This window comes from Macaca fascicularis, chromosome 2 (genome assembly GCF_037993035.2).
Source record: "Macaca fascicularis isolate 582-1 chromosome 2, T2T-MFA8v1.1".
Classification (NCBI taxonomy): Eukaryota; Metazoa; Chordata; class Mammalia; order Primates; family Cercopithecidae; genus Macaca; species Macaca fascicularis.
In genome coordinates this window covers 92,300,986-92,323,522 of record NC_088376.1, presented here as the reverse complement: position 1 = coordinate 92,323,522, position 22,537 = coordinate 92,300,986, and positions in this window count along the sequence as shown.

The window sequence follows — 22,537 nt, the reverse complement described above, 5'->3', positions numbered from 1 at the left end:
CTGTTGGCTGTATGAATGTGGATTAGAGACTTAACTGTTAGACCTAATACCATAAAAACCCTAGAAGAAAACCTAGGTAATACCATTCAGGACATAGGCATGGGCAAGCACTTCATGTCTAAAACACCAAAAGCAATGGCAACAAAAGCCAAAATTGACAAATGGGATCTAATTAAACTAAAGAGCTTCTGCACAGCAAAAGAAACTACCATCAGAGTGAACAGGCAACCTAGAGAATGGGAGAAAATTTTTGCAATCTGCTCATCTGACAAAGGGCTAATATCCAGAACGTATAAAGAACTCAATTAAATTTACAAGAAAAAAACGAACAATCCCATCAAAAAGTGGGCAAAGGATATGAACAGACACTTCTAAAAAGAGCACTGCTGTTTCTTACTTGTGGTAGAAAGATTTTTCAGTTATCTAGTGCTTTGTTTCTTAATGTCTTCAACTTTAAATGAGAAACATGCCTAACTTGATGTCTTTCATGGGAAAGTTTTGAGAAGAAACTAATACATAATTGAAACATTTAAGTGATGTAGAGAAAGATCTAATAGAAATTACAGACTGGGGTCATACCCAAGATGGCCAAATAGGAACAGCTCCAGCCTCCAGCTCCCAGCGTGAGTGACACAGAAGATGGGTGATTTTTGCATTTTCAACTGAGGTACCGGGTTCATCTCACTGGGGTGTGTCATGTTGCACAGTTGGCACTGGTCCACAGGTGCAGCCTGACCAGCAAGAGCTGAAGCAGGGCGAGGCATCGCCTCACCTGGGAAGAGCAAGGGGGAAGGGAATTCCTTTTCCTAGCCAAAGGAAATTGAGACACACAAAACCTGGAAAATCGGGTAACTCCCACCCTAATACTACGCTTTACCAAGGGCCTTAGCAAATGGCACACCAGGAGATTATATCCCACACCTGGCCCAGAGGGTCCCATGCCCACGGAGCCTCCCTCATTGCTAGCCCAGCAGTCTGAGATCTAACTACAAGGTGGCAGTGAGGCTGGGGGAGGGGCAGCCGCCACTGCTGAGGCTTGAGTAGGTAAACAAAGCAGCTGGGAAGCTCGAATTGGGTGGAGCCCACCACAGCTCAAGGAGGCCGGCCTGCCTCTGTAGACTCCTCCTCTGGGGACAGGTCATAGCTAAACAAAAAGCAGCAGAAACCTCAGCAGAGGTAAATGCGCCCGTCTGACAGCTTTGAAGAGAGCAGTGGATCTCCCAGCACAGAGGTTGAGATCTGAAAACGTACAGACTGCCTGCTCAAGTGGGTCCCTGACCCCTGAGTAGCCTAACTGGGAGACATCCCCCACTAAGTGCAGACTGACACCTCACACCTCACATGGCGGGGTACACCCCTGAGACAAAGCTTCCAGAGCAAGAATTGGACAGTAACACTTGCTGTTCTGCAATATTCTATCTTCTGCAGCCTCTGCTGCTGATACCCAGGCAAACAGGGTCTGGAGTGGACCTCAAGCAAACTCCAACAGACCTACAGCTGAGGGTCCTGACTGTTAGAAGGAAAACTAACAAACAGAAAGAACACCCACACCAAAACCCCATCAGTACATCACCGTCATCAAAGGCCAAAGGCAGATAAAACCACAAAGATGGGGAAAAAGCAGTGCAGAAAAGCTGGAAATTCAAAAATTAGAGCACATCTCCCCCTCCAAAGGAACGCAGCTCATCGCCAGCAACGGATCAAAGCTGGACGGAGAATGACTTTGATGAGTTGAGAGAAGAAGGCTTCAGTCGATCAAACTTCTCAGAGCTAAAGGAGGAACTATGTAACCAGTGCAAAGAAACTAAAAACATTGAAAAAAGATTTGACGAATGGCTAACTAGAATAACCAATGTAGAGAAGTCCTTAAAAGAACCGATAGAGTTGAAACCCTTAACATGAGAATTACGTGACAAATGCACAACCTTTAGTAACTGACTCAATCATCTGGAAGAAAGAGTATCAGCGATTGAAGAACAAATGAATGAAATGAAGTGAGAAGAGAAGTGTAGAGAAAAAAGAGTAAAAAGAAATGAACAAAGCCTCCAAGAAATATGGGATTATGTGAAAAGACCAAATCTACATCTGATTGGTGTGCCTGAAAGTGAGGGGGAAAATGGAACCAAGTTGGAAAACACTCCACAGGATATCATCCAGAAGAACTTCCCCAACCTAGTAAGGCAGACCAACATTCAAATTCAGGAAATACAGAGGACACCACAAAGATACTCCTCGAGAAGAGCAACTCCAAGACACATAATTGTCAGATTCACCAAAGTTGAAATGAAGGAAAAAATGTTAAGCACAGCCAGAGAGAAAGGTCGGGTTACCCACAAAGGGAAGCCCATCAGACTAACAGCAGATCTCTCAGCAGAAACTCTAGAAGCCAGAAGAGAGTGGTGGCCAATATTCAACATTCTTAAAGAAAAGAATTTTAAACCCACAATTTCATATCCAGCCGAACTAAGTTTCATAAGTGAAGGAGAAAGAAAATCCTTTACAGACAAGCAAATGCTTAGAGACTTTGTCACCACCAGGCGTGCCGTACAAGAGATCCTGAAGGAAGCACTAAACATGGAAAGGAACAACCGGTACCAGCCATTGCAAAAACATGTCAAAATGTAAAGTCCATCGATGCTAGGAAGAAACTGCATCAACTAGCGAGCAAAATAACCAGCTAATATCATAATGACATGATCAGATTCATACATAACAATATTAACCTTAAATGTAAATGGACTAAATGGCCCAATTAAAAGACACACACTGGCAAACTGGATAAAGAATGAAGACCCATCAGTTTGCTGTATTCAGGAGACCCATCTCACATGCAGAGACACACATAGGCTCAAAATAAAGGGATGGAGGAAGATCTACCAAGCAAATGGAAAACAACAAAAAAGCAGGGGTTGCAATACTAGACTCTGATAAAACAGGCTTTAAACCATCAAAAATCAAAAGAGACAAAGAAGGCCATTACATAATGGTAAAGGGATCAATTCATCAGGAAGAGCTAACTATCCTAAATATACATGCACCCAATACAGGAGCACCCAGATTCATAAAGCAAGTCCTTAGAGACTTACAAAGAGACTTAGACTCCCATACAACAATAATGGGAGACTTTATCACCCCACTGTCAACTTTAGACAGATCAATGAGACATAAAGTCAACAAGGATATCCAGGAATTGAACTCAACTCTGCACCAAGAGGACCTAATAGACATCTACAGAACTCTCCACCCCAAATCAACAGAATATACATTCTTCTCAGCACCACATTGCACTTATTACAAAATTGACCACATAGTTGGAAGTAAAGCACTCCTCAGCAAATGTACAAGAACAGAAATTATAACAAACTGTCTCTCAGACCACAGTGCAATCAAACTAGAACTCAGGACTAAGAAACTCAATCAAAACCGCTCAACTACATGGAAACTGAACAACCTGCTCCTGAATGACTACTGGGTACATAACGAAATGAAGGCAGAAATAAAGATGTTCTTTGAAACCAATGAGAAAAAAGATACAACATACCAGAATCTCTGGGACACATTTAAAGCAGTGTGTAGAGGGAAATTTATAGCACTAAACGCCCACAAGAGAAAGCAGGAAAGATATAAATTCTCAAAAGATCTAAATTCTCAAAAGATCTAAAATAAACAAATGGAAGAACACCCTAGCATCACAATTAAAAGAACTAGAGAAACAAGAGCAAACACATTCAAAAGCCAGCAGAAGGCAAGAAATAACTAAGATCAGAGCAGAACTGAAGGAGACAGAGACACAAAAAACCCTCTAGAAAATCAATGAATCCAGAAGCTGGTATTTTGAAAAGATCAACAAAATTGATAGACCGCCAGCAAGACTAATAAAGAAGAAAAGAGAGAAGAATCAAATAGATGCAATAAAAATGATAAAGGGGATATCACCACCGACCCCACAGAAACACAAACTACCTTCAGAGAACACTATAAACACCTCTATGCAAATAAACTAGAAAATCTACAAGAAATGGATAATTTCTGGACACTTACACTCTCCCAAGACTAAACTGGGAAGAAGTTGAATCCCTGTTTAGACCAATAGTAGGCTCTGAAATTGAGTCAATAATTAATAGCCTACCAACCAAAAAAAGTCCAGGACCAGACAGATTCACAGCCGAATTCTACCAGAGGTCCAAGGAGGAATTGGTAACATTTCTTCTGAAACCATTCCAATCAATAGAAAAAGAGGGAATCCTCCCTAACTCATTTTACGAGGCCAACATCATCCTGATACCAAAGCCTGACAGACACACAACAAAAAAAGAGAATTTTAGACCAATATCCCTGATAAACATCAATGCAAAAATCCTCAACAAAATACTGGCAAACCTAATCCAGCATCACATCAAAAAGCTTATCCACCATGATCAAGTGGGCTTCATCCCTGGGATGCAAGGCTGGTTCAACATATGCGAATCAATAAACGTAACCCATCACATAAACAGAAGCAAAGACAAAACCCACATGATTATCTCAATAGATGCAGAAAAGGCCTTTGACAACATTCAACAGCCCTTCATGCTAAAGACGCTCAATAAATTCGGTATTGATGGAATGTATCTCAAAATAATAAGAGCTATTTATGACAAACCCACAGCCAATATCATACTGAATGGGCAAAAACTGGACAAATTCCCTTTGAAAACTGGCACAAGACAGGGATGCCCTCTCTCACCACTCCTATTCAACATAGTGTTGGAAGTTCTGGCTAGGGCAATCAGGCAAGAGAAAGAAATCAAGGGTATTCAGTTAGGAAAAGAAGTCAAATTGTCCCTGATTGCAGATGACATGATTGTATATTCAGAAAACCCCATCGTCTCAGCCCAAAATCTCCTTAAGCTGATAAACAACTTCAGCAAAGTCTCAGGATACAAAATCAATGTGCAAAAATCACAAGCATTCTTATACAACAGTATCAGACAAACAGAGAACCAAATCATGAATGAACTCCCGTTCACAATAGCTTCAAAGAGAATAAAATACCTAGGAATCCAACTTACAAGGGATGTAAAGGACCTCTTCAAGGAGAACTACAAACCACTGCTCAGTGAAATAAAAGAGGACACAAACAAATGGAAGAACATACCATGCTCATGGATAGGAAGAATCAATATTGTGAAATTGGCCAGACTGCCCAAGGTAATTTATAGATTCAATGCCATCCCCATTAAGCTACCAATGACTTTCTTCACAGAATTGGAAAAAACTGCTTTAAAGTTCGTATGGAATCAAAAAAAGCACCCTCATTGCCAAGAGAATCCAAAGCCAAAAGAACAAAGCTGGAGGCATCATGTTGCCTGAGTTCAAACTATACTACAAGGCTACAGTAATCAAAACAGCATGGTACTGATACCAAAACAGAGATCTAGACCAATGGTACAGAACAGAGTCCTCAGAAATAATGCCACACATCTACAGCCATCTGATCTTTGACAAACCTGACAAAAGCAAGAAATGGAGAAAGGATTCCCTATTTAATAAATGGTGCTGGGAAAATTGACTAGCCTTAAGTAGAAAGCTGAAACTGGATCCTTTCCTTACTCCTTATATGAAAATTAATTCAAGATGGATTAGAGACTTAAATGTTAGACCAAAAACCATAAAAACCCTAGAAGAAAACCTAGCTAATACCATTCAGGACATAGGCATGGGCAAGCATGTCATGTCTAAAACACCAAAAGCAATGGCAACAAAAGCCAAAATTGACAAATGGGATCTAATTAAATTAAAGAGCTTCTGCACAGCAAAACAAACTACCATCAGAGTGAATAGGCAACCTACAGAATGGGAGAAAATTTTTGCAATCTACTTATCTGACAAAGGGCTAATATCCAGAACCTGTAAAGAACTCAATCAAATTTACAAGAAAAAAACAAACAACCCCATCGAAAAGTGGGCAAAGGATATGAACAGATACTTCTCAAAAGAAGAAATTCATACAGCCAACAGACACATGAAAAAATGCTCATCATCACTCGCCATCAGAGAAATGCAAATCAAAACCACAATGACATACCATCTCATACCAGTTAGAATGGCAATCATTAAAAAAATCAGGAAACAACATTTGCTGGAGAGGTTGTGGAGAAATAGGAACACTTTTACCCTGTTGGTGGGACTGTAAACTAGTTCAACCACTGTGGAAGACAGTGTGGCGATTCCTAAAGGATCTAGAACTAGAAATACCATTTGACTCAGCCATCCCATTACTGGGGATATACCCAAAGGATTATAAGTCATGCTGCTATAAAGACACATGCACACGTATGTTTATTGCGGCACTATTCACAATAGCAAAGACTTGGAATCCACCCAAATTTCCATCAGTGACAGACTGGATTGAGAAAATGTGGCACATATACACCATGGAATACTATGCAGCCATAAAAATGGATGAGTTCGTGTCCTTTGTAGGGACATGGATGCAGCTGGAAACCATCATTCTCAGCAAACTCTCGCAAGAACAGAAAACCAAATACCGCATGTTCTCACTCATAGGTGGGAATTGAACAATGAGATCACTTGGACACAGGAAGGGGAACATCACGCATGAGGTCCTATTGTGGGGAGGGGGAAGGGGGAGTGGGGAGGGACAGCATTAGGAGATATACCTAATGTAAAGGACGAGTTAATGGGTGCAGCACACCAACATGGCACATTTATACATATGTAACAAACGTGCACATTGTGCACATGTACCCTAGAACTTAAAGTATAATTAAAAAAGAAAAAAAGAAATTATAAGGTCGTATATGAATACTAAAGATAACTTGAACCATCAGCTAATCGCCCAGTGGAACTGTATAGTGTCTCAGCTACTAGTTGAGTTGAAAAATGGAAATGACAAGTGATTCAAGCTTTGAAAGATATTTCCTATATCTTGAATATTTTCTTAGTGGTGAAATATACTTTGAGGAAAAACAGATGCTGGATTGGGTGACCCCTTGGCCTTAGCCAGACTTAATTTTTTTTTTTAATTTCTCATTTTCAGTTTATTGTTTTAACATGTTATATGCACAATAAATTCATTGTATAAAGAAGGCTTAGGATGCTTCCCTTTTTTATTCATCCCCAGTGTGGACAAATATACAGTCAGAGTGGAACTGGAAAGAAAATTAAAGTCCTTTGAATCAAAGTCTATAGGAAACTAAATGGTAGCAGCCCATTGATCACCCACACAGTCTGGCAATGTCAGAGCAATTACACTGGGCCAAAGACACTAAGTATAAAGTATTACACAAACAAATTTAAAATGGGTGGGATGGAGGCCTATAACACTTTGCTGGAATCAAAATAGTTTCCATGAAGAGCAAGAGTCCCAGTGTATGTTCAGTTCCCAAGAAACAGTAATTTGAGCAGAAGCTCCATAATGCTATTTAATAATATTATTTTCCACTTATAGTTCAAAATAGAGTGATTGCTTTCCATTAGGTCAGTGATCTTTGTAAAAGTGAAATATTATCGTGATAAAGGCAAGGAAAGACAAACTAAAAAATAAGGAAAAAAACCCCAAAATCATCCAAGAAGGAAAGTTCAATTTGTAAAAACAAACAAAAGAAAAATTGTGTTATGTTGTATTATTGGTTTAAAAATTATAATGAGGGATTAGGAAAAAAATGAGGAGGAGGAAGGGAGGAACAACGGAAAAAAACACAGTCCTTCAGGAGTACTTCAGGAGAACGAATCCAGCCTGAGATAGGTCTGGGTGACTGGTAATTGACACTGAGACCCAGAAGATTTCATCCAATTTTACATAACAAGGTTGACAAGTTTTTAGGATTCTCCTGGTGATTTTTTTCTATTTTTTGTAGTGATTAATGAAGTGTGATTTGCAAAGAGAGGGCTTGTACATTTCTTCATTAACTCTTCATGTGTAATTTCTGTGGAAAGAGCCTGGTGCTAGATACCCTAAGGCTGTGAAAACAAGACTTGGCTCTGCTCTCAGGGAACTTACAGTTTTATAGGGGAGACTCATATCTAAAATAATATTAAAAAAGTAGAAAATGGTAAATCTAAAAGTGTAATTCAGATATAGTCCCATGGAGACTTAGAGGTAGGAAAGATTACTTATGTCACTGGAGATGTGAGAAAGATTTATGGGGAATTCAGGACATATGTCCCAAGGAGAGTGAATAATTATATTTGGTTAGAACCTAGGATATGATGTAAGATTTCTGTTGGTTGACATTTAGGGTTACAAAAGTGGCCCCTTCTCTGTGAGGGTCTGAAATTTGGGGTATGGACTGCAACATGATTTAATAGCAAATGGGCCTGATCTAATCCTTTCATATACTGTAAGTCACAGCCAATGACAACTCACCTTTCTATTTTTTCTAGGGGAAATTGACCCAGATTTGTTCCATGGTGTTGTGTCAGAACTCAAAAAAAAAAAAAAAAAAAAAAAAAAAAAAAAAAAAAGGAATCTTTCCCATGTTGAATTCCATTCATATCATTCCATGGGCACTATTTATTTAAATATTTTCTTTTACTTAGAGATTTAGTTCTAAGAGATTTGCTTTCATAAAAGCACTTGGGTGACACATACTATAAGAAATTCAGTTTATTTTCAATATATTTGTATTAATTCTATTGAATAGATTATTGATTAAAGGAAAATCTATTAGTATTTAATGACACTTGCTTTTTATGACATTGCATGCTGATATACAATCACAGTGAAGAATCAGAAGGTACCCTATATAACATGAAATATTTTGAAGAAAGTTGATCTTGAATTTTACTTTAGGTTTTCACCTTTTAGGTTGTGCTTAAATAATAAGTGTGTAAGAGGCACTAAAACTGGGTGTATATATATATATTCATATATATTTATATTTATATATATTTGAACATTTTCTAGCAATTTATGAAATTAGGAAAAAGAAAGTCAATCAACCGTAGAGCTCCTAAGAATTTAGTGATTTGTTACTTAACATCTCTTTTAACCTTGATCAACTCTCAGTCTGCAGTTATTACAAAAGGTATCGACTTCTCACCTCTTACTGGGAAAATAATCATTAAGACCTCCTCAACATCTCTCCTATTCATTGCCTTCTTCCTCTAACAAGTGCCAGATCTATTTCAGATCCTCATTATCTCTTCTCTTGACTATGTCAAGGGCCTCCTAATTGGTCTCACTGCCTTTTGTTTCTGTCTTGTGGAAACTAACCCAACTCCTAAGAAACTATTCATGCTAAAATATAGCATGGATTATGCCATCTTCTTACACAAAATTATTCAATAATTCCCTATTGCAATCTGATCTAAGCTCAGATAGCTTGCCTTGATTTGCAAGGCCATCACAATCGATTTCCTTCATATATCGTATGTTCGAGTCAAAGTTGATAACTGCTGGCCAGGCATGGTACCTCATGCCGGTGATCCCAGCACTTTCGGAGGTCAAGGCAGGCATATCACTTAAGCCCAGGAGTTCAAGACCAGCCTGGCCATCGTGAAAACCCATCTCTGCAAAATATAATAAAGAAATTAGGCAGGCATGGTGGCATGTGCCTGTAGGGAGGCTGAGGTGGGAGGATCGCTTGAGCCTGGGAGGTCGAGGCTTCAGTGAGCCATGATCATGCCACTACACTCTAGTCTGGTTGACAGAGTGAAACCCTGTCTCAAAACAAGCAAACAAACAAGCAGAAAAAAACCCCACCAAAGCTGATAACTTCCCTGTAAATTGGTTAAAAGTTGATAACTGCCATGTGTCACTGGAGATGTGAGGATTTAGGGGGAAGTCAGGAGGCATGTTCCAAACAGACCTCTACGCTTAAGCACATGATATCTGGAAAGTCCTCATTATTTCTAGTTGTAGGAATCCTCATCATCATGCAAAGTAACAAGCACTTTCAGCCTAATTCTACCATGCCTCAGCCCCTCCCAATCCAGCCAGAAGTAGGGGGTTATCCTTTCTCTGAACATCCAAACTCTTTCTTTGAACTACCTTTATGATAATTTACCACAATCTGCCCTGCATTATCAGTTTTTGTGCGCTCACTTAAGCCTTTCCTATACTGTAAAATCCTTAAAGACCACAGTCACATCTTACTGTCCTCATACCTCCCGTAGCACCTGTCCCAGTGGTCTGCATATTGTTGTTACTTAATCGATTCTGTTCCTTGAAAGATGTATTTAATGTAATTTTGACCTGCCCAAAAGTTATGATTGTTATCCATCTTATTGGTAGAAATTGGGGGCTTCCAATAATTACTTTGAATTAGTTATCCCAAAACATCTGACATATTTTAGGTCATTTTTTAATGTAAAATATTTTAATTAAAGTTGATATAACTGGACATAATATGAGAAGAGTGACAGAAAAGAAAATGCTACAGATTGTACTTATGAATTTGTTGAGCTCAGAATAAGGAAGCAGCATCAGTTCCAGAAATATCTGCTAGTTAAGACCCAAGAAGTCAAACATACCTAACCATCGTGCATATCACATTCTTTCAACAGGAGGTGCCAAGAAGAAAAGGAGCAATCTGCCATCTGCTAGGCCATCTGTTTCATAAGACCTATTCCTTATTTACAGCCATTGGGGTTTTCATTTATTATAAAAAATGATCAGCATCATCAAAGACCCCAAATAAGAGCATATAATATTATCTAATAGGCATCTAGGTTAGCAGAAGATTCTATTTTTCTCCAAGTTGTTTCCCTATTGAGTCATATCCTTCACAATGTATGTAATATAGAAAGAGCACAATCTGTGAATCAGAAGCCCTAGGTCTGAATCCTAACTCTGCTTCCTACTAACTTATCTAGGGCAATTGCCTACATACCTGACCTTAAAATTCTTCCATGTAAAATGGAAATAATAACGTACCTCACAGGATGTGAGTCAAAATGTAAGCTCCATAAAGGCAAGCATCTTCATGTGTTTTGTACAGTGATGTATCCTAAGGACTCATAACATTGTTTGGCATGCAGAAGATGCTCATTCAATACATGTTGAATGTGATAATGCTGAAATAAGGTTGATACTTATAAAAATGCTGTAAAGACTATTATTCAAATAATAGAATTCCAGGATAAGGAACTTAAGGATTTATCTAATTCAGTCTCCTTGATTTATAGATGAATAAACTGAAGCCTGGAAATACTGAACAGCACAAGATGTTACAGCCACATTCCTTTTTAAAATTGTACAATCAACTGGGTGCAGTGGCTCATGCCTATAATCCCACTTTTGGAGGTGAGGTGGGTGATCACTCGAGGTCAGGAGTTCAAGACCAGCCTCGCCAACATGGTGAAACCCCAACTCTACTAAAAATACATAAATTAGCTGTATGTGGTGGTGTGTGCCTGTAGTTCCAGCTACTTGGGAGGCTGAGATATGAGAATTGCTTGAACCTGGGAGTCAGAGGTTGCAGTGAGCCAAAATCACACTTCTGCACTCCAGCTTGGGCAATAAAGTAGATTCCATCTCAAAAAATAAAAAAAATAAATTAAAAAAATAAAAAAATTGTATAATCCATCACCTTAGTACAATGCTTTACAAACTTCAGTCTTCTGTGTAAAACCTTCTCTATTTTTGCTATAGTCATATACTTTAGTTTTACTTACTACTCTTTTTAGGTTGGGTTAAATAATTAAACATCAATACTTACTTTCCCTTGTCTTAAGCAAAAATGTTTGTGCAATAACATTTTGTTGTTCAAGTAATAGTTTTTCAATACACATTAAGATAAAAATTGTACACTTAGGTACGACCTAAAATTGTTTCGCCTATTTCTAGTAGTGTGTATTCCATGCCCTTAGAAAAATACTACCTAAAGCCATCTGGGATGCATTATGACTCTGTATGAACATTCTTCATGGAATAAAGTAGCAAATACATTTCTAATATGGTCAATTCACAAGTTTTTATATTAGAATAAAGGAACATGTTATCACAGAGCCTGCCTTGCAAAAGCTCCTGAGGGAAGCACTAAGTATGGAAAGAAAATATGGTTACCATCCACCACAAAAACATACTGAAGTACAAGAACCAGTGACACTGTGGAGCAACCACATAAACAAGTTTGCAAAATAATCAGCTAGCATCATGATGACAGGATAGAATGTACACATAATGATATACCCTTAAATGTTACTGGGCCAATTAAAAGACACAGAATGGCAAGCTGGGTAAAGAACCAAGACCCATCAATATGCTGTGTTAAAGAGACCCTTCGCATATGCAGAGACACACATAAGCTCAAAATAAAGGGATGGAGGAAATTTACCAAGCAAGTGGAAAATAGAAAAAAGCAGGGGTTATAATTCTAGTTTCTGACAAAACAGACTTTAAACCAACAAAGATAAGAAACGAAAAAGAAGGGCATTACATAATGGCAAAGGGTTCAATTCAACAAGAAGAGCTATCTATGCTAAATATATACACACCCAATACAGGAACACCCAGATTTATAAAACAAGTTCTTAGAGACATACAATGAGACTTAGAGTCCCACACAATAATAGTGGGAAACTTTAACCCCCCGCTGACAATATTAGACAGATCATCAAGACATAAAATTAACAAGGATATTCAGGACTTGAACTCAGCTCTGGATCAAGTGGACTTGATAGACATCTACAGAACTCTCCACCCAAATTCAACAGAATATACATTCTTCTCATGGCCACATGGCACTTACTCTAAAATTGACCACATAATTGGGAGTAAAACTCTCCTCAGTAAGTGCAAAAGAAGTAAAATTATAACACACAGTCTTTCAGACCTCAGCACAATCAAATTAAAACTCAAGACTAAGAAATTAACTTAAAACCACACAACTACATGGAAATTGAATAACCTGCTCCTGAATGACTCTTGAAAAAACAATGAAGTTAAGGAAGGTATCAAGAAGTTCTTTGAAACTCATGATAACAAAGGGATAATGTGCCAGAAACTCTTGGATGCATCTAAAGCAGTGTTAAGAGGGAAATTTACAGCACTAAATGTGCATATCAAAAAGCTAGAAAGATCTCAAGTTAACAATCTAACATCTCGAGTAAAAGAACTAGAGAACTAAGAATAAACCCCAAAACTAGCAGAAGACAAGAAATAACCAAGATTGGAGCTGAACTGAAGGAGTTAGGGACATAAAAAATCCTTCTAAAAAGAATCTGCAAATCCAGGAGTGGGTTTTCTGGGCGGGGGAGGGGGGGGGTGGGGAAAGGTAGACTGCTAGCTAGACTAATAGAGAAGAAAAGAGAGAATAATCAAATATACACAATCAAAATGATAAGGGGGATATCACCACTGAACCCAGAGAAATACAAACAACCATCAGAGAATGCCATAAACACCTCTATTTACATAAACTAGAAAATCGAGAAGAAGTGGATAAATACCTGGACACATACACCCTCCCAAGACTGAACCAGGAAGAAATGGAATCCCTGAATAGATCAATAATGAATTCTGAAATTGAGGCGGTAATAAATAGCCTACCAACCAAAAAAAGCCCAAGACCAGATGGAGTCACAGTTGAATTCTATCAGAGGTACTAAGAAGAGCTGGTATCATTTCTACTGAAACTTTTCCAAAAAAAATTAAAAAGGAGGGAGTCCTCCCTAACTCATTCTGTGAGGCCAGCATCATTCTGATACCAAAACCTGGAAGAGATACAAGAAAGCAAGAAAACTTCAGACCAATATCCTTGATTGACATTGATGCAAAAATCCTCAATAAAATACTGGCAAACCAAATACAGCAGCACATCAAAATGTGTATCCACTACAACCAAGTTGGCTTCATCCTGGCCTGGGATGCAAGGTTGGTTTAACATACGCAAATAAGTAAGTATGATCCATCATATAAACAGAACTAAGGACAAAACCATATGATTATCTCAATTGATGCAGAAAAGACCTTCAGTAAAATTCAACATCCTTTCATGTGAAAAACTCAATAAACGAGGTATTAAAGGAATGTACCTCAAAATAGCAAAAGCCATATATAACAAACCCGCAGCCAATAACACACTGAATGGGCAATAGCTGGAAACATTCCCCTTGAAAACGGGCACAAAGAAGAATGCCCTCTCTCACCACTCCTATTTAACATAGTGTTGGAAGTTCTGGTCAGGGACATCAGGCAAGAGAAAGAAATAAATGGTATTCAAATAGGAAGAGAGGAAGTCAAATTATCTTTATTTGCAGATGACATGATCCTATATCTAGAAAACCCCTTAGTCTCAGCCAAAAGCTTCTTAAACTGATAAGCAACTTCAGCAAAGTCTCAAGATACAAAATCCATGTGCAAAAATCGCTAACATTCCTCTATACACCAAGAGGCAAGCAGCAGAGTCAAATAACAAATAAGCTCTCATTCACAATTGCTATAAAAAGAATAAAATGCCTAAGAATACAGCTAACAGGGGAGTGAAGGACCTCCTCAAGGAGAACAGCAAGCCACTATTCAAAGAAATCAGAGAAGATACAAATGGAAAAATACTCTATACTCATGGATAGGAAGAACCAATATCATGAAAGTGGCCATACAGCTCAAAGTAATTTATAGATTGAGTGCTATTCCCATTAAACTGTCATTGGCATTCTTCACAGAATTAGAAAAAAACTATTTGAAAATTCATATGGAAACAAAAAAGAGCCCAAATAGCCAAGACAATCCTAAGCAAAAGGACAAATCTGGAGGCATCATCCTACCCTACTTCAAACTATAGGACAAGGCTATAGTAACCAAAATAGCATGGTACTGGTAGAAGAACAGACACATAGACCAATGGAAGAGAATATAGAACTCAGAAATAAGACTTCACACCGATAACCTTCTGATCTTCAACAAACCTGACAAAAACAAGCAATGGGGAAAGGATTCCGTATTTAATAAATGGTGCTGGGAGAACTGGCTAGCCATATGCAGAAAATTGAAACTGGACCTCTTCCTTACATACAAAAATCAACTCAAGATGGATTAAAGATTTAATTGTAAAACCAAAAACCATAAAAACCCTAGAAGAAAATCTAGGCAATACCATTCAGGACATAGGTATGGGCAAAGATTTAATGACAAAGATACCAAAAGCAGTTGGAACAAAAGCAAAAATTGACAAGTGGGATCTAATTAAACTAAAGAGCTTCTGTACAGCAAAAGAAACAATCATCAGAGTGAACAGACAACCTACAGAATGGGAGGAAAGTTTTGCAATCTATCTGACAAAGGTCTAATATTCAACATCTACAAAGAGCTTAAACAAGTTTACAAGAAAAAAAAAAACCAAACAACCCCATTAAAAAGTAGGCAAAGGACATGAACAGACATGTATCAAAAGAAGACATACATGTAGCCAAGAAACATGAAAACTTGCTCAACATCACTGATCATTAGAGAAATGCAAATCAAAATCACAATGAGATACCATCTCACACCAGTCAGAATGGCTATTATTAAAAAGTCAACAAACATCAGATTCTGGCAGTGTTGTGGAGAAAAAGGAATGCTTTTACACTGTTGGTGGAAGTGTAAATTAGTCCAACCATTATGGAAGATAGTGTGATGATTCCTGAAAGACCCAGAGGCAGAAATACCACTTGACCCAGCAATCCCATTATTGGGTGTACACTCAAAAGAATATAAATATTCCATTATAAAGATATATGCATGCATATGTTCATTCCAGCACTATTCACAATAACAAAGACACAGAACTGACCTAAATGTCCATCAGATAGACTGGATAAAGAAAATATGGTACATAAACACTAAAGAATACTATTCAGCTATAAAAAGGAGTGAGATCATGTCCTTTACAGGAACATAAATAGAGCTGGAAGTCATTATCCTCAGCAAACTAATGCAGAAACTGAAAACCATATACTGGATGTTCTCACTTATATGTGAGAGCTAAATGATGAGAACACATGGACTGTTGGGGGAAACAACACACTGGGGCCTGTAGGAGCATGTGAGGGTGTGAGGAGGGACAGCATCAGGAAAAATAGCTAATGGATGCTGGGCTTAATACCTAGGTGATAGGATACTCTGTGTAGCCAACCACCATGGGACACATTAACCTATGTAATGAACTTTCACATCCTGCACATTTACCCCTGAATTTAACATAAAAGTTGGGGGAAAAAGAGGAGTATAGATAACTGAAAATACCAAATAATTGGAAAATCAGCATACGTTTTTCTCTTCATTTTCTGTTTCAGTGGAGATGAAGAGTCAGATCATCATGCTGTTGTAGTGGGTAAACGTTTCAAAGTTATAAAGTTGGCTGTGCAAATATGACAGTTTATTTCTTTATAATTGCACTTAGGTCTTGTGACTCCATTCCTGTCATTGTTGGAGAATGTAATCTAGTTACTTAGAGGTCGATATACATATTAGTGAATTTTGTCTCATCTTTTTTTGAAAAATAAATACTTTATCAATTAATATTCTTCTTTTCCTCTTTTTTTTCCTTGTCCCAGGAGGAAATTAAAGTTCAGCCCAGGCAGGATGGGTAAGATAGGTGGTGCTCTCATATGTCATGCTGACATTGGTCTTTAGGTGCTTTGCAGTCACCTGCTCTTTTTCCTGCTCAGATAGTTTTCTCCATTCCCCCACATCTGCTCTCCAGGGTCTGCCATAATCTCTAGTTTGTATGGCCCTCATCACATTCCCTGACAGTATCTCCTCATCAAAACCATGTGATTCAGTCTGGCTCACTGATTCTCCCCCGGCCTCTTGTGCCACCCATTTCTAGGTGTATGAGTTACTCTCTCACACCAGATCTGGCCGGTGCAGTGTCCTCAGATCCTTTGAGCTTCTCCCTAGGTGTTCCACTCTATCCTAGGCTGCTTGTGTGACTTCTGTAAAAGTCTTGCAATCTCCTCTGGCTATATTCTGGGAATTAAGATACTAGTTACTTTGCTTCATAATTCCCCAAACTTGTTAGAGGTTTCTATTTTCCTCTCACCCACGTTCCTGGGGCTTCATATCTGAGTCCAGATTCTCTGCTTCTCTCTCTCTTTGTGGATTCCTTTCTTTCTACTTCAGTGGAGTTTAAAAAATATTTTTGTATGTGGGGGAAAAACTGTTTCTACATCCTCATTCCTCATTTCACACTACGTGGTTTATGGTGTGAACTTTATATGCTGAGATTGCCAGGCTATTAGCTTTTTTGAAGCTCATAAACCACTCTTCTTTACTGTACAAGCCCAGCTGTTACAACTAAAAACCTTACCTTTCAAGCCTATTAGATTTTTGGAGGTAAAAACCTGATTCCTCAAAGTTTTGAATCCTAAACCATTCTCATGGTAGTGTGTCTCTGAATTAATGCAGAAGGATTAAATATAGGGAAGTTGGAGGAAAGGGGAAGCATAGAGTTGACACTTAAAATTTGGAAACATTACACAAAAAATTCATAACACATTATGCATAAGGATTCTTCATCTGTGTATGCACCTTAAACTATTATTTTATTATCTTTGTTTTTCAGACAAAACAAGAATTCTAATCCTTAATTTGTGTCTTTTTTTTCTTTTAGTTCTCATTTTTTAAAATCCTTAAATTTGCTGGCTCTGTATGATCCTCATATTTTGGGGTACCATAGTTATAAAGGTGAATAAACATCTATACTTGTGTAGCATTTTAAATTTTAATTAGGAAAGCTTCTTTTATAAATACCTCTATTTTTTCCCCATAATTCTATTAGGGAGACATTACTCACAAAAACAAGGAAACTGAGCCTCAGAGAAGTATAATTATGAAGTAGTAAGACTGACTTTTTAAATGACTAATTTTGAAATAAAAATCCTAACTACGTATTTTTGTAGCATAAAATTACATATTTGTATGTGGTATTAATATGCTTATGTAAGTATATCTTAAAGTTTGGTAATGGAAATATATGCAGTATATGTATAGTCAAAAGGGTTATCTTAATAATATCAATTGTACAATGCTTTGTTTTATTATTTTGAAATTACTTTTCTTTATCCAAGTGATACATGCACATAGTTTAAAAAAAACTTTTTTTTTTTTTTTTTTTTGAGACAGATTCTCACTCTGTTGCCCAGGCTGGAGTGCAGTGGAATGATCTCAGCTCACTGCAAGCTACACCTCCCAGGTCCAGGCCATTCTCCTGCCCAGTCCCCGAGTAACTGGGACTACAGGCGCCCGCCACCACACCTGGCTAATTTTTAAAATGTTTTTAGTAGAGACGGGGTTTCACCATGTTAGCCAGGATGGTCTCGATCTCCTGACCTTGTGATCCGCCCGCCTCGGCCTCCCAAAGTGCTGGGATTACAGGCGTGAGTCACTGAGCCCAGCCGCACATAGTTAAAAAATTAAGTTAAACTAAAAGGATATCTGACCCAGTCTAGTTCTCCACTTCAGAAGGAAGCAGTTTCAAGTCTTAGAGGGGTTTTATCTTACATTAACTTTCATATTTCTAAAAAGATACACTTACACTGTTATTTTTTGGTCTAGCCATTTAGACATTATCTACTGACTTCCTCTTAAAATGGTTGATGATTTATTGTCATTCCAAAAGTGTTATATTAGATAAATGTTGATGTAACTACACTTATAAATGAAGTCAGGCAAACTTAGAATCACTTTTATCATGATTAGATGTTAGCAAAATTATTCTTTTTTCTGTAGTTTCTATTTTATTTTAGCCACTTGAGTACTGTTGAGTTGTAGTGCCTCATTTTAATTTGTTCATATTGTTCCTGAAATAATGTTTTATAACTTTTAATTTGAAAACACTACCATATGTATGCACATGTGCAAGTGTGCACACATACACAAACAGTGACAGGAAGTGTTAAAAAATAATAAGAAACATACCTCAGAAAAACTTGCATTTATTTTTTAATATTTAAAAAATAAAGAGTTGCCCCGGATTTGCAGATAGTTTGAAATGTTTTTCAATTTTTTTCCTGATGACTTTACTTACATTAGTAATTATACTAGTAACAATTCAACCCTAATAGGTTTCTTGGAAATTTCCTTTGAACTTTCTGCATATTTTCACCTTGACATTTTCGTTTGAAATAATTGGGTTGGATTAAAAATGTCAAAAAATTCTTTTTAGTTCATGAAATCTCGCATCTAGCAGGATAGTTATATAAAATTAATTATCCGATGAAAATAGTAAATTATAATCTATTCACATAAAAACTGCTGAAGAGCAAGAGCTATTTTATTGATGCTTAGAATATTGACAGGCTTAAACAGAAATAAAAATATTTGAAATATTATTGTATCTTGGTGAAATTTTTGGTCAGCAGAATTTTGATGCAGAAAACATAATTAAAAATCAATTTTGGGGGGCAGAGCAAGATGGCCAACAGCTCCAGTCTCCAGCTCCCAGTGCGAGCGACACAGAAGACAGGTGATTTCTGCATTTTCAACTGAGGTACTGGGTTCATCTCACTAGGCAGTGCCGGACAATTAGTGCTGGTCAGCTGCTGCAGCCCGACCAGCGAGAGCTGAAGCAGGGCGAGGCATTGCCTCACCTGGGAAGCGCAAGGGGGAAGGGAATCCCTTTTCCTAGCCAGGGGAACTGAGACACACAACACCTGGAAAATTGGGTAACTCCCACCCCAATACCGTGCTTTACCGAGGGTCTTAGCAAACGGGCACACCGAGAGATTATATCCCACACTTGGCCGGGAGGGTCCCACGCCCACGGAGCCTCCCTAATTGCTATCACAGCAGTCTGTGATCTAACGGCAAGGCAGCAGCGAGGCTGGGGGAGGGGTGCCTGCCATTGCTGAGGCTTAAGTAGGTAAACAAAGCCTCTGAGAAGCTCGAACTGGGTGGAGCCCACAGCAGCTCAAAGAGGCCTGCCTGTCTCTATAGATTCCACCTCTGGGGACAGGACACAGCTAAACAACAACAACAACAACAACAAAAAGCAGCAGAAACCTCTGCAGATGCAAACGACTCTGACAGCTTTGAAGAGAGCAGTGGATCTCCCAACACGGAGGTTGAGATCTGAGAACGGACAGACTGCCTGCTCAAGTGGGTCCCTGACCCCTGAGTAGCCTAACTGGGAGACATCCCCCACTAGGGGCAGACCGACACCCCACACCTCACACGGTGGAGTACACCCCTGAGAGGAAGCTTCCAAAGAATCAGACAGGTACACTTGCTGTTCAGCAATATTCTATCTTCTGCAGCCTCTGCTGCTGATACCCAGGAAAACAGGGTCTGCAGTGGACCTCAAGCAATCTCCAACAGACCTACAGCTGAGGGTCCTGACTGTTAGTAGGAAAACTAACACACAGGAAGGACACCCACACCAAAACCCCATCAGTACGTCACCATCATCAAAGACCAGAGGCAGATAAAACCACAAAGATGGGGAAAAAGCAGGGCAGAAAAGCTGGAAATTCAAAAAATAAGACCGCATGTCCCTCTCCAAAGGAATGCAGCTCATCGCCAGCAACGGATCAAAGCTGGATGGACAATGACTTTGACGAGATGAGAGAAGAAGGCTTCAGTACATCAAACTTCTCAGAGCTAAAGGAGGAATTACGTACCCAGCACAAAGAAATTAAAAAGCTTGAAAAAAGAGTGGAAGAATTGATAATTAGAGTAATTAATGCAGAGAAGGCCATAAATGAACGGCCAGAGATGAAAACCATGACATGAGAAATACGTGACAAATGCACAAGCTTCAGTAACTGACTCGATCAACTGGAAGAAAGAGTATCAGCGATTGAGGATCAAATGAATGAAATGAAGCGAGAAGAGAAATCTAAAGAAAAAAGAAGAAAAAGAGATGAAAAAAGCCTGCAAGAAGTATGGGATTATGTAAAAAGACCAAATCTACGTGTGATTGGGGTGCCTGAAAGTGAGGGGGAAAATGGAACCAAGTTGGAAAACACTCTTCAGGATATCATCCAGGAGAACTTCCCCAACCTAGTAGGGCAGGCGAACATTCAAATCCAGGAAATACAGGGAACCCCACAAAGATACTCCTCGAGAAGAGCAACTCCAAAACACATAATTGTCAGATTCACCAAAGTTGAAATGAAGGAAAAAATGTTAAGGGCAGCCAGAGAGAAAGGTCGGGTTACCCACAAAGGGAAGCCCATCAGACTAACAGCAGATCTCTCGGCAGAAACTCTACAAGCCAGAAGAGAGTGGGGGCCAATATTCAACATCCTCAATGAAAAGAATTTTCAACCCAGAATTTCATATCCAGCCAAACTAAGTTTCATACGTGAAGGAGAAATAAAATCCTTTACAGATAAGCAAATGCTTAGAGATTTTGTCACCACTAGGCCTGCCTTACAAGAGACCCTGAAGGAAGCACTAAACATGGAAAGGAACAACCGGTACCAGCCATTGCAAAAACATGCCAAAATGTAAAGACCATCGAGGCTAGGAAGAAACTGCATCAACTAATGAGCAAAATAACCAGTTGATACCATAATGGTAGGATCAAGTTCACACATAACACTATTAACCTTAAATGTAAATGGACTAAATGGTCCAATTAAAAGATACAGACTGGCAAACTGGATAAAGAATGAAGACCCATCAGTGTGCTGTATTCAGGAGACCCATCTCACATGCAGAGACATACATAGGCTCAAAATAAAGGGATGGAGGAAGATCTACCAAGCAAATGGAGAACAAAAAAAAGCAGGGGTTGCAATAACAGTCTCTGATAAAACACACTTGAAACCATCAAAGATCAAAAGAGACAAAGAAGGCCATTACATAATGGTAAAGGGATCAATTCAACAGGAAGAGCTAACTATCCTAAATATATATGCACCCAATACAGGAGCACCCAGATTCATCAAGCAAGTCCTTAGAGACTTACAAAGAGACTTAGACTCCCATACAACAATAATGGGAGACTTCAACACCCACTGTCAACATGAGACAGATCAATGAGACAGAAGGTTAACAAGGATATCCAGGAATTGAACTCATCTCTGCAGCAAGCAGACCTAATAGACATCTACAGAACTCTCTACCCCAAATCAACAGAATATACATTCTTCTCAGCAAGACATCATACTTATTCCAAAATTGACCACATAGTTGGAAGTAAAGCACTCCTCAGCAAATGTACAAGAACAGAAATTAAGCACACTGTCTCTCAGACCACAGTGCAATCAAACCAGAAAACAGGACTAAGAAACTCAATCAAAACCACTGAACTGCATGGAAACTGCATAACCTGCTCCTGAATAACTACTGGGTACATAACGAAATGAAGGCAGAAATAAAGATGTTCTTTGAAACCAATGAGAACAAAGATACAACATACCAGAATCTCTGGGACACATTTAAAGCAGTGTGTAGAGGGAAATTTATAGCACTAAATGGCCACTAGAGAGAGCAGGAAAGATCTAAAATTGACACTCTAACATCACAGTTAAAAGAACTAGAGAAGCAAGAGCAAACGCATTCAAAAGCTAGCAGAAGGCAAGAAATAACTAAGATCAGAGCAGAACTGAAGGAGATAGAGACACAAAAACCCTCCAAGAAATCAATGAATCCAGGGGC